Raw genomic sequence first — 14,329 nt, forward strand, 5'->3', positions numbered from 1 at the left:
ACGAGTTTAGAATCAAATTTTTCGTGGATCGATCAAGCCTAATATATATACAGTAGAGTCTCACTTATCCAACATCCGCTTATCCAGCATTCTGGATTATCCAAAGCAGTCTGCCGTTAAGTCAATGTTTTTGTAGTCAATATTTTCAATACATTGTGATGTTTTGGTACTAAATTCATAAATATAGTAATTACTACATAGCATTACTGTGTATTGAACTACTTTTTCTGTCAAATTTATTGTTAAACATGAGGTTTGGTGCTTAATTTCTAAAATCATAACCTAATTTGATGTTTAATATGCTTTTCCTTAATCCCTCCTTATTATCCAACATATTTGCTTATCCAATGTTCTGCCGGCCTGTTTATATTGGATAAGTGAGACTCTACTGCAGGGGTCCTCAAACTTTTTAAGCCGAGGGCCAGTCCACAATCCTTCAGACTGTAGAGGGGCCGAATTATCATTTGGGAAAAAAAACGAACAAATTCCTATGCACACTGCACATGTCTTATTTGTAGTGCAAAACAACAACAATAACAATGAAAGACCAGTATAATATTTAAAAATGAAAATAATTTTAACCAACATAAACCTATCAGGATTTCAATAGGAAGTGTGGGCCTGCTTCTGGCCAATGAGATAGTCAGGTTAATTAGGATTGTTGTTGTTGTGTGTCTTTAAGTCAATTCAGACTTTGGGTGAGCCTAAGTCCAAAATTATTTATTTATTCATTTACTACATTTATATCCCACCCTTCTCACCCCGAAGGGAACTCAGAGCAGCTGTATGTACATACAATATATTATATTGTTAGCATAGCACAATATTAGCATTATATATTACTATATTGAACTATACCACTCTACTGTAATATTATATGTAATATATAACATATAATTAATATTATTATATGGTATTATTATTAGTATTATATTGTATAAAATGATAATATTATTATCAATATCATATATATATATATACAATATATTATAGTATTAAAACTGATATAAAAATATTATATTATAAATTAGGGCGGGGCCAGGTAAATGACCTTGGAGGGCCGCATCCGGCCCCCGGGCCTTAGTTTGGGGACCCCTGCTCTACTGTATACACACACACATACATATATATATATATATACACACACACACACTCGACTTCCTTTCTTCCTTTACCGCCATCAGATCCTCTGAAGATGCCAGCCACAGATGCAGGAGAAACATCAGAAGAAAATGCTGCTAGAACAAGGCCATATAGCCTGGAAACCACACAATGCTCCAACTAAAATCGAGTTTCTCCTTTTTGTTGCTAGTGAGCTGTATGTTATGACACCAGCATCTCTTAGTTTGTGCACTAAGCCTACTGGCTCTTATATATAACTAATATACTGACCTAAACATTTAAATGAAAACATCCTGCTTGGAAGCTAAGCAGATCAGCTCTAGTTAGTACTCAGATGAGGAATTGCCACAAATCCAGGTGCTGTAAGATGAAGGAACTGGCAAAGTGATATCAACAAGCAACTCAGAGGCACACATACACACATATTACTAGTTCAGTTGGGCCAACCCTGGATTACAGCATTCCTTCACCGAGCTTTCAATGACTGCTGGGTGCTGAAGCATATCGTGCTTCCCCTCTCCTTCCCCCTAACATAGTTTAGCAAGCTTGAAAACAAGATTTTTTGAAAGCGCAGTTGAATGCATCCCTACTAGCAGAAGTAAAGCCTTCCGGAAAGTCTAGAAAACTGTGCCATACTAAAAATAACTGATGAAGGAAAAACAAGTAGACTACTGGCACTAGTAAACTATAACCTGAGCAGATTAAAGGAATTTATAAAAACTATTTATAGAAACAAGAAAACAAAACTGCTGATTAATTCTTCAAGAGTGGGCATGGGGTGCAGTGGGAGAAAACTGCCAAATTGTTATGCAATGAACCTCAAGACAGAGGAATGAATGCCAGTCCTACAGTATAATGTATTTAATTGCTTTCCCTCCAGGCTTTCTCTCATTTGTACTTATTGGGCACATTGTTGTTTGCCAGAGATATTGCCAATAAAGACTTATAAGAATGACTTTGCTGCAAAACAAGGCAATGTCTTCAGAGTGAAAACAAAGCTCCTTTCACACTATATGATTTTATTGCCATGATATTCTGTTTACTTCCATGATAACATCCAATGGAATCCTGGGATTTACATATGGGATGCAACTATGGAAGATAAAAGTAGAATCATAGAACTAGAACTGCATAGTGTGAAAAGGCCCTGACACAAACAGCCATGAATATATCTCTCAGATCCTTCTGATTTTGCCACATATATTGTTTGGCATATGTTTTTAATTTGGAGCCCCTGTGGCGCAGTGGGTAAAACCGCTGAGCTGCTGAACTTGCTAACTGAAAGGTTGGCAGTTCAAATCTGGGGAGTGGGGTGAGCTCCCGCTGGGAGCTCCAGCTTCTGCCAACCTAGTAGTTCGAAAAATGCAAATGTAAGTAGATCAATAGGCACCGCTCTGGCGTAAAGGTAACAGTGCCCCATGCAGTTATGCCAGCCATTTTACCTTGGAGAGGTCTACAGATAATGCTGGCTCTTCGGCTTAGAAATGGAGAATAAGCACCAACCCCCAGAGCCAGACATGACTAGACTTAATGTCAGTCTTTACCTCTACCTTATTTTTTTTAATTTAAGTACTATTTTATTTTATACTACACTTTTCTCCATTCTCCCAAGTGTTCAGGAGGCTAACAATTACATAAGAGATTGGGGGGTGGGGTGGGAAACTGGATTAAAACATGACAAGAAAGCATGTAAATTAAAAACAAAATTGAAAATGGAATCATAAAAGGCACAGGTTAGACTATTTGAATGCTGGCAAAGCATTAACCTCTACCACTGTGGTCTATAAGGAGGTCGGAAGAGGATGGCAACATAATGTGTTCATAATGGCACTTTAATAGTTCCTGGGTGGTGTTCCCTGCCCCGGGCATTGACTCCATACTGGGGTGTGCCTGAGTAAGATCTGCTGCTGCTGCTTACCTGTGGAAGGAAGCGCTGTAGCTATTTTTCAGCATAAGCTGGATCCTTCTTCCTTGAAGTGAAATGGACCTAAATTGCTTATTCCAGTGGGATTGGCTATCCTTATGCAACTGTAGCAAATGCATTGCAGAAGGATGTACAGGATGCCTACTTCTGTAACACTATGAAAAATATTTCACTTTCGCATAAGTTCATGCTTGGCTTGGCCAGGATCCCATTTGTGATATAGAAATGTAAAGAGTGAAGACTGTAAACATAAAAGCTGCTGAGTTCATCTGCAACCCCCCCTCCCAACAGCAGAAAAAATGCTTGCAAATGTCTTCTAGTTTTAGGAAGAAATCAAATACTATCAGCAATTCCATATTCTTTTTTCTTTTGTTTAAACGCTTGTCACAAAAGATTTTCTGAGAAATCTAGCATACTTCATCCACCTAGAGCAGTGGTTCCCAACCTGTGGTCCCCAATAACTCAAATATGGTCTGCGACCTCACCATTACTACACCATTGAAACAAGAGTGACTGGTCTCACGAAACCTTCTCCTCCTTCCTCCCCCTGAGCGGAGCCATTCCATGTGATGCCTGGAAGTGGAGGCCCCTTGGTGTCTTTGTTTTTAGGCCTGTTCCTGGGGTTATTTGGAGTGCTGATTCATAAAATTGCATTGGATAGACCACATCAGCTCTAGATTATTAAATATGGTTTTCTGTGGGCAAGCAGATGCCAACCACTGGATGGCATGTGTTCTGTATCAGCAACTAGAGCTGATGTTGTCTATCCAGTGCAACTTTATGAAGCAGCACCCCAAATAACCAAATGGAATCTAAAGTTGACCCTTTTGGTACTAATGTTGGAGAGTGGTCACTAGTCAAGTGGTCCCTGGTCCAAATAGTCCCTGTTCAAAGTGGTCCCTGGTCAAAAAAAAAGGTTGGGAACCACTGACCTAGAAATACCTTTCCAAAAATAAGTGATCCAACTCTTTGAAACGGACAAAAAATGTGGAGTTCTTGGATAATTCAGCATGCTAGTTAATGAGAGGAAAATCTTTAGATTTTTAAAATCTTAACTTTTGATTCCATTTCAGAGTCAAACTGACTGGATTTCAAATTGGTCCAAGTCACGAAATTGGTGTCTAACCTGTCTTGTGAATACAAGGCAAATAATTTAATAACATTCTCCTATCCTTGAGTTGTAATTGGGTGTGAGGTAACGATAAAAATAGCCATGGATTTTTCATTAATTATTATCTAGCGTATTTCCGTGGCCAATATAATAATTTTTGGATATGGAACATAAGCCTCTGGTCAGAAGACAAATGGAACACAGTGCCTCTGAGCTCTTGGTTGATCCCAAGATTTCTGATCAGTTTCACAGTAAGGCTCATAATTTCTTCCTGGTTTTAAACATATCTTTTTTAAAATAATGCTTTTTGCAAGATGGGCTAAGAGAAAGTCTTTCAAATTCTTTTGATAACTGAGAGTTTTTCAACATTGATTTAAAAATCAATGCAGAAAGAACCATGTCCTGGTGGACGTTATTCCCACCAACCAGTTTTGCCCAGACTCTTCCTCCAAATACACAATGATTTGTTGCTATCTGGAGGGCCAAGCACACATGAAAAAATGGGATTTTCTGGAAAATTCGGAGATTTTTTAACCAGATCAAAAACCCAAGAAACTATATTGCAAGTCAATCATCAAAAATATTATGTGTCAAATTCACAAGACCTGTGAAACAAATACAGTTTTTTCATCAGTGTAGACAAGTCAGAAACCAATTTACTGTAGACTACAGATTCACCTGTAGATTTCAGAGTACTTGCCTTTTGTCTATCCTTGGTGTATTTCATACAAAGAATCATGTTCAGAATATCCTTTCTGCTCTAATATCAACAAATAATCCCTAGGAACCATGTCAGTATTAAAGCAGATGGCATATGCCCCTTCATAAGTGACACTGACATAACTACAGTGAAATATCATGATAATGTATTGAAGATCAGGCAATAAAAAGATTTTTTTTCCATTTCTTTTAACGTTGAAAACATTTTTGGCAAAGCACAATGACTTCACTTAAAATATTTATTTGCCACTAGCTCATAACATTTTATTTGTTTGTGTGCTTTACGGTTCTTATGCTTCAGTCTGTGAGGTGCCCAGAATGCTGTGGTTTCATGAACACTATAAAAAATTAATTTATTGTGTTTTTGTTGGAAAAACTAGTTCCAGGCATTTTGTGATAGTATCCAAAAGAGACTAGAATATATTCTTTTTAGCCCATTAGCTGGGATGGAAGCACATGGCCATCTATTACCTGTCACCAAGGGAAATTGTTTTTAGTGTTTCCAGTTTGCATGCAGTGTCTATAATTTACCTATAATCTTGCAATAAAGCAATTCTTTAGCAATTAATTTCACAACATCTGCAAAGGGGGAGGGAGAATAATGCCTATTTGGTTTAGTGCCAGATTAGATGGGGTACCATTCACCCACTTAGCATGTCATGAATGTCCTTTCTAAATGAAATAACAGTAGCAAGGAATTTATTCTGGATTGGAATTTTGGCAGAGGTTGATTGATGATGGTCACTTTTTCTTATGCGTCCAATTCAAATATACATTGGACTACATTTATTTCCAATATAATGAACAGCTTTGCCTAAAATAGTCTGATGAGAGCTACAGGACACACACATACACTCACAAGGAATAAAAGCAAGCTTTTTAAAACCTCTGAGTCCTCTCTTCTAGAGGCTTTTAACATAAACACTCTACCCCTTAGAGGCTCACTACAATATCTAGCACTTGCTAGAGGCTATTTTAACTTTTTCCTTAGAAAGGTTCTTTTCTACCCGCTCCCAAAACTCTTCCCTCTTTCTTCACACTCCACTCTCTTACTGAATGATTCTCTGTCTCTCTGGCACCGCCTACCTCCTGTTGCTAAGCAACTCCCTCCAACTCTATCCACCAATCAGACTCCACTACTATATATGGCGCTGCCTGATTTCTCCTCCCCTTGCCTGGCTCTGCCTTTTCTACCAAGGCCTAGAACTGTCTTTACCCACCAACCTGGCAAGGTAGGCCTATTCCATTACATACCACCTCTCCCTTTTTCATTGCTTGGGCAAGGTAATGGCATGGCGGCAATGGGCAGCTGCTCCCCAGAGGCTACATTAGTGTGACCCCGTCTCTGTGGAATGATCCTTAATTTTTACACAAGTGATATCAAAATCCATAATTTGGTCCCGAAAACCTGCCTTCAACTTATACACAAGGTTGACTTATACATGAGTATATAAGTTAGTAATAACCTCCCCTACTTGCAGGTTGAGACAGGCTGCATTAATATCTGGACATAATGGTGTAGTTGTGTATGCATTTTATGACCATGTTTTGTATGCATGTAACTTTAAGGGAACAAGAGACCCTAAAAATCCTGAAGGCAACAGCCCTGAATCTTGGAAACTAAGTGGTGTCAGTCGTGGTTAAATAGGACATTGCTGATTAGTATCAGGTGCTGTCGGCTATATTTCAGAGGAAGGAATCTCCAAAACCACTATTTGTTGCCGAAGAAAACTCTACAATAATAAGTTGAGCGGCAACTTGAAGACACACACATACATAAGAGAACAGGCATCCAATTCAGAGTGCTTTTAGTCCACTATTTCTAGTTATTCAGTGAACATCACTGAGACATTGAAAACTGCCCATGTATAGAATTCTCCCTGATAAATTTTCCTGATTCTTTCCTTTGGTTGTGTAAACTGCAATGTTAGAAATTTGAAAACTGCAACAAGTATGATGTGATGTCCCATGGGCCATGGAGTCCTGATCCCAGCGCCATTGAGGCTGATGAGGACGAAAACAGGGGATTTTTGCCGGCTCAGCAAGAGCCGGAATCTTTCCAGATGCCTGTTGTTGATGATTCTTCCCGAGAGCCCATTACAGAAGACCTTGAACGGGTCTCTCCCACTGCCTCCCCTCCTTTTCCCAGGAAACAGTTCTATGCGGCGGGCAGGGGTGAGAAAGAGCAGGTTCGGAGGAGCTTGAGAATCGCAGCTAAACAAGACGTTAATTAGCCATGTTCCCCTGGGAAATTCTAGGGAGGAACGCATCTGGAGGGAGATGTGTTTCGTTCTCCTTTCCCTGGGGAAAGGAAGCTCAGGACACCTGCTTACAGGGAAATGAGACTGAGTTAAAAGTGCCCGACACGAAGAATTCCGTGCGGAGTCAACAGATCAACTTCGGGAGTGATTTCGTGGTTCCAGCCAAGTGTGGACTTCGCAAAGTCCGCAACTCCAGTTCCTTTGCCTTGCCTTGTCTAGCCAAGTATTCACGAACTATCTTGCCTTGTTTCCAGCCTTGGACCTTGTTCCTAGTATCAAGCCTTATTTCCAGTTCTTGCTGTGGACTTACTTTGAACTTTGAAGAGAATTTGGACGCTTCCCCACTCTATTGCTTGCAAATAGAGTGTGTTTCGGTTTGGATTGCAACTTTGGACTCTAATATAAAATATTGGACAGTATAATTTTGGACTATTTCTGACCTTTCCTGAAAGGTCTTTTATTGGACTATATTTCCTACTTGTTTTTATTATTCTTTCATATTTCCTTAATAAAGATATTAGATAGTTTTTGGCCTCCGTGTGTCGGTTCTTAGTGCTCTTGTTGCCCGGGCGTGACATATGATGTTATTCACTGAGACATTTAGTCTGAGGCTGTAAAGAGCTAATTCAATATGTTTTCATTGCTCTAGGTAAGACTGAATTCCAGAGCATCCCTACAAGCAAAACAAAACTGTGTACCAAGTTGAAGCAAATGTATGTGTTTTGTCTATTCCTTTGATGAGTCTCATGTTCTGTGATAGTTTTTCAAGCCAATTCCAGATTCTACCCAACTATTCCTCTTTGTTTTATTGACATATATGCCACTCTTGGGAAATTCCCAGTCCCAAATAAGAATGCATGAATGAAATAAACCTATTTTTTCTACTCAGCTCAATAGGAGGTATAGCAAGACCAGGTGAATAAAATAGTGATATATTGTTTCAAAATATTCCTACTGAAATATTGCTGAATAATGCCTATTAATCATTTTTAACATTATGTATCAATAGCATTTTGATTCCATTGGATGCTGCCATAAAGTAATACTGATCTAATGGTGTAGCCCCCAGTGGCACAGCAGGTTAAACCACTGAGCTGCTGAACTTGCTGACCAAAAGGTCAGCGGTTCGAATCTGTGGAGTGGGGTGAGCTCCTGCTGTTAGCCCCAGCTTCTGCCAACCTAGCAGTTCGAAACCATGAAAATATGAGTAGATCAATAGGTACTACTCCAGCAGGAAGGTAACGGCACTCCATGTAGTCATGCCAGCCACATGACCTTGGAGGTGTCTACGGACAACACCAGCTCTTCGGCTTAGAAATAGAGATGAGCACCAACCCCCAGAGTCAAACTCGACTAGAGTTAATGTCAGGGGAAAATCTTTACCTTTAATGGTATAGTGCACAAAGAAAGAAGAAGAAAGGATTATTGTTGTTTACATCCCTCTTGACTGAAGCTTGAACACCCAATAAGCTTTACATATTTTTTGTCTTCCAATAGTATCATTTTATTACATTGACCCTTTGCTAGCTAAACCAGACATCTCCCTACTGACTTCCAAACCATGTGTGACAACTTCATCTATAAGATAATGAAGAAAGTTGTCCTGGGAATATTTGCTTTTGTGTGCCTTCAAATTTGTAGCTATTTTAACTTGTATATTACATTTCAGCACTTCATGGAATTTCATTGGGATTCACATCCCTGTTTCATGTCATCCATCTGAACCCAATTTTGCACAAGTTTGCGTTTTTGAATGACCTGCATGTTGGAGATGATAAAACAGTATATGGGTGATTGAATGAATAGCCTTGCAGCCTCAAAGCCTGGCCTTTTTCTTCTTATGCGAATCCTAGTTTGGTGAGCTGGAATACAATGGAATAGGCTTGCTGCTTGGAAGGCGGGGTACTTGCATTCTAGGGGAATGTTTTTTTGGCCAATTTGAATTGCACTGAATAGCCTCGCTGCTTCAAAGCCTGGTCGTTTTCTACATAGGGCCATCCTTCGTTGGCCAGGTTGAATGGGATGGAATAGCCTTGTGGCTTCAAAGCCTGGGGGTTTTCTATCTAAGGGATATCTTGGTTGGCCAGGTTGAATAGCAATTAATAGTCTCAGTGCGGAAAGTATGAATGCTGCAATTAGCCATCTTGATTAACATTTAATCGCCTTGCTGCCTTGCAGCTTCAAAGCCTGCCTGCTTTCTGCTTGGGGGAATACTTTGTTGGGAGGTGCTAGCTGGCTCTGGTTGTTTCCTTTCTGGAATTTCCCTGTTTTCAGAGAGTTGCTCTTTATTTACTGTCCTGATTTTACAGATTACATTTTTCTGTATTATTATACCACAATAATTATTATATATTATATTCATAATGTTATATTATCTGCTTAGAACTGGATTATATGAGGCCCCTTTTACACAGCTGTATAAAATCCACACTGAACTGGATTATATGGCAGTGTGGACTCAAGATAATCCAGTTCAAAGCAGATACTGTGGATTATCTTCCTTGGCATTCTGGGTTATATAGGTATGTGGAAGGAGACGAAATTATATAGGTATGTGGAAGGCATACCCTTCTAACTGGCATTTAGGGGGGAAACCGGCTTTTCCTCGTCCTCTAATTTGGACTTTATTTTTCTAGGGTTTTTTTGTTTTGCTTGCAAGACATATTTTGGATGACTATGTCTTTTGTGGCCAAATTTGGTGTGATTTGGTTCAGTGGTTTTGTTGTTTACTCCATAATAAAACACACATTATATATATATATATATATATATATATATATATATATATATATATATAATATCTTCCCCATAGCATATTAACCTAGGAGGTAAAGTGGTGTCAAGCTGCCATAGGAAGAGCTGGAAGTTTTACAACTCTAACAAAGGCCTAAAGAACACAGAGTTCTTTTATCAATATCCCATAACTCTGGTCATCTCTTGGCTCTTTCCATCATGGAGAAGATGTTGTTTAGTTGTAGAAAGCCTGCTTTGGTGGTTCCATGTCCAGTCCATAGGGCTCTGAGAGAGCTACTTAGGGGAGTCATCTTCAAGATTGATCCTACTGTAGCTGATGCATGGGAAGAAAATTATGAGCATGTTCCACTTATGTTTTAATTGGTTTTCTTTAAAAAATTGTCAACATAAATGTACTCCTTCACATCTCAGTATACTAGTAGCAAGATGTTTTAACTCCATGCTGCTTATTCTTCCAGTCATCATTTACATGTGATTTGGGGATGCTTAGATTTACAGTACACAAAGCAACACAGATGAGAGTTAGGATTTCCCGTCCACAGGATAAGATTCAGATGGAGACACCTGTCTTCACTGTCAACTTTGCAGGTGAAACAACTTTAGATTACATTTACAGTCAACAACATTCAAAGCCTATCTAAAATTATGCAAACCAAGGTCACCTTTGTTGACATAGAAGTCTGGTGGGAACTAAACTGTTATTGTGACACCTGAGAGACTTTGTATATGGATACACAGCTTTAATTTTTACCCCTTTGGTCACCTCACATTAGACCTAGAACTTTATTTTATGGCAGAGGAAGGGAATATTTGAACCTTCAAATATTTCTGGACCCTTCCACACAGCCATATAACCCAGAATATCAAGGCAGATAACTCCACAATATCTGCTTTGAACTGAGTTATCTGAGTCCACAGTGCCATATAATCCAGTTCAATGTGGATTTTATACAGCTGTGTGGAAGGGGCGTTAGATGCCGTAACCAATGATGGAGGAGAATAGCAGTTGTAGTTCTACAGTATTGTGATTTCCATGTATAGGAATAGCTGGAAGTTTTAGAATTTTAGCAAGCTTGTTTTCTGCTTCCCTGGAGAGTAGGACACAGTCACTTCAAGGATACCATCCATCCATCTTGCCCTTGGTCGGCCTCTCTTCCTTTTTCCTTCCATTTCCCCCAGCATCATGATCTCTTCCAAGCTTTCCTGTCTTCTCATGATGTGGCCAAAATACTTCATCTTTGCCTCTAATATCCTTCCCTCCAGTGAGCAGCCAGGCATTATTTCCTGGAGGATGGACTGGTTGGATCTTCTTGCGGTCCAAGGCACTCTCAGGATTTTCCTCCAGCAGCAAAATTCAAAAGCATTTATCTTCCTTCGTTCAGCCTGCCTTATGGTCCAGCTCTCGCATCCATAGGTTACTATGGGGAATACCATTGCTTTAACTATGCAGGCCTTCGTTGCCAGTGTGATGTCTCTGCCTTTCACTATTTTATCGACATTGGCCATTGCTCTCCTCCCAAGAAGTAAAAATATATTTTATTTGTAATGAATTTATCAAGAAGGATTGCTAAAATAAATGTAATTTAGGGACAGAAAGCTGTGTGCAGACTTCTTTCCATTCCTAATGTTTCAGATCACTTCAGATCTTCAGAAATGGTTATAGTGCTTGTTTAATTGCTGTTAGAGTAAAATGCCTTGCTTTGAGAAAATATAATCATATGCCTACAACGTTAGGTTTCTGTACTTTTCTGCAAGTTTTCTTTCTTTGAAATCCCTCTTCCTCTCCTTTGCCCTCAAATCTGAAAACATTGCCTTGAGGCTAAGCTCTCATTATATTATTTTACAGTTTTGACGTACCAGCATCAAATTTAAGTTCTAATAAAAGGCAACATCAGCTGCTCTGGCTGGTGTGTTAGATCATGCTATTTCTTCATAAAATATTAAGGAATTATGGAAGAAAAGCTGTGCCTGAGTTCAACTCAACCTGAACTAAATTACAGATTAGCCATGCAGAATGGTTCTTAAAGGCAGGTAATAGCATCATTATTAGGGACAGGGCAAAATTATGGCTGAAAACAGGGGGAGAGCAGAAAGGTGAGAGTCACTTGTTCCTTGGCTGCTTTCCGTACTCAGTTTAAGACTGACTGTTTTACATGAAATAGAGATGTTATTACTGTATTTTACAGCTTTACTGTTTTCGTTCTATGGTCAGTTAAGTGCTATTTTAAATAGAGCTTACTATACATTTTTATTTACATGTGTTTTTTCCTGTGCTTTTTATTTTTATCTTTTAGGTTGCTTTTGGGAAAAGGCAAGAGATAATAAAACAATACAACATGATGCAAGGCAATCCGGCTGTTGGGCTGGGCTGTGGCGCAGCTGGCTAGTAACCAGCTGCAATAAATCATGAGTTCGAAGTCCAGGTTGGGTTAAGCCCCCAACCATTAAATAGCCCAGCTTGCTGTTTACCTAAGCAGCCCGAAAGACAGTTGCATCTGTCAAGTAGGAAATTTAGGTACGCTTTATGCGGGAGGCTAATTTAACTAATTTATAACACCATAAAACTGCCAGCAACATGCCAGAAAAGAATGAGGAAGTACAGTCACTAGTGGACGGTGAAGCAACAGCTCTCCCTGTGGCCAGAATCATGAAGCTGGAAATGTTAAATGCCTCTGTGTGTGTCTATACTATATGTTGTTTGTCTGATGGCATTGAATGTTTGCCATATATATGTTCATTGTAATCTGCCCTGAGTCCCCTTCGGGGTGAGAAGGGCGGAATATAAATACTGTAAATAAATATATAAATAAATCCAGATTCTTTGTGTTCATTTCCCCAATGCCTGGACTCTAATGCTAAAAGAAAAGCATGCTCAGACACCAAAGCATTAGGCTTGCAGGGCAACCATGGTAGCAATAGAAAATGCAATGACACTTCTGACACCTGAAATAGTACCTCCACCTTCCATTCCATTGCTAAGTGAGGATTCAAACTCTAGTCTCTGGAGTTGTAGTCCAGCACTCACACCACTACACCAGTATATATCTTATTAAACTAGGCCCACTAAACTAAGAACGGGCTCTGCTGCCATCACCTATAATGTGACTTATTCCAATTGGCTGTAGAGGGTAGCTGTCAGAAATGTCTTTCCATTCTGAAGTCAAGTCAAGTCACCTGTGCTGGAACAGCATGAGTTCCAGTTTCTCTTTGTTTGGCTTCCCTGCCCATAGTTTTAGAGTAGTTACTTTTGTGTTAGTTTACAATGGTGGAGTTTAGGGAAACCCTTCTTGTTAGTGTTTCCCTAAACTCCACCAGTTTGCTTTGACCAGTTACTACTTCTAACCAACTACTTTAACCAGTTACCTTCAAACAAGTACTTTTAATCAACCAACAGTTAAACAGCAACTAGTTATCGCCTTTGGGTATAGGGTATCTCAGAGACCCCTACACCCAGTTCAAAGCAGATATTGTGGGATTTTTTGCCTTGATATTCTGGGATGTAGGGTTGTGTGGAAGGGCTCTGAGAACAAGGAAAGCTGTCATCTTTTATCCTCAGAAACTTCCTCACATTATAAATAAAGAAAAGATGTATTTCCTTGATACAGAATGGAATATGAAGCTACTGCAATTATCAAGGAAGCTCTGAATAAACTGTTTGGACCATGAAATTTACTCTCTATCTTATATGTTTTCCCCATTTTGCTTACATCTTGAAGACAAATGCTAGTGAACGTGCGTGAGCTTGAACTTTACTGTTAGCTAATTGAATTGGGAGACCTGGATTCAACTTCCCATTCAACTGCATATATCACTAGGTTATCACTTAGAGCCTAAATAACCTCAAACATTTGATGGATGATTATTAGGGGATATATGTTAATATGCATATTGATCTGAGTTCATGAAGGGAAAACAGATAGTATAATTACAGGCTGGGCATCCCTTATCCAAAATGCTTGGGACCAGTAATGTTTCGAAATTCAGATTTTTAAAATGATTTCAGAATATCTGTATTTGCATTTTGGATAAGTACATAATGAGATATCTAGGAGAGGGGACCCAAGTGTAAACATGAAATGCATTTATGTTTTATATATACATTATTCACATAACCTAAAATTAATTTGATACAATATTTTCGTAATGTTTGTGGATGAGACAAAGATTGTATACACCGAACCATCACGAAGCAAAGGTGCTATTTTCTGAGCCACCCATGTGGACAATTATGGATTTTGGAGAATTTTGGATTTTGGAAATCTATGTAAGAAATACTTATTCTCTATGTTATAACATCATTTGGTATAACAGAACAATACTAATACAGTCCATCCTCCAGGAAATAATGCCTGGCTGCTCACTGGAGGGAAGGATATTAGAGGCAAAGATGAAGTGTTTTGGCCACATCATGAGAAGACAGGAAAGCTTGGAAAATAT

The 14,329-nt window shown here is 39.1% G+C and overlaps 1 long non-coding RNA gene across 1 annotated transcript in view; it reads left to right on the plus strand.

Moving 5' to 3' along the window:
- LOC134297721 (uncharacterized) overlaps positions 1–12,707 on the plus strand; it is a 39,210-nt gene extending 26,503 nt beyond the window's left edge. The window contains exons 2-3 of the long non-coding RNA XR_010004582.1: positions 7,788–7,851; positions 12,187–12,707. This is a non-coding gene — a long non-coding RNA (uncharacterized LOC134297721). The remainder of the gene's footprint in view (positions 1–7,787; positions 7,852–12,186) is intronic.
- Positions 12,708–14,329: the final 1,622 nt, after the last annotated feature.

The sequence above is a fragment of the Anolis carolinensis genome, chromosome 3, assembly GCF_035594765.1.
Source record: "Anolis carolinensis isolate JA03-04 chromosome 3, rAnoCar3.1.pri, whole genome shotgun sequence".
Classification (NCBI taxonomy): Eukaryota; Metazoa; Chordata; class Lepidosauria; order Squamata; family Dactyloidae; genus Anolis; species Anolis carolinensis.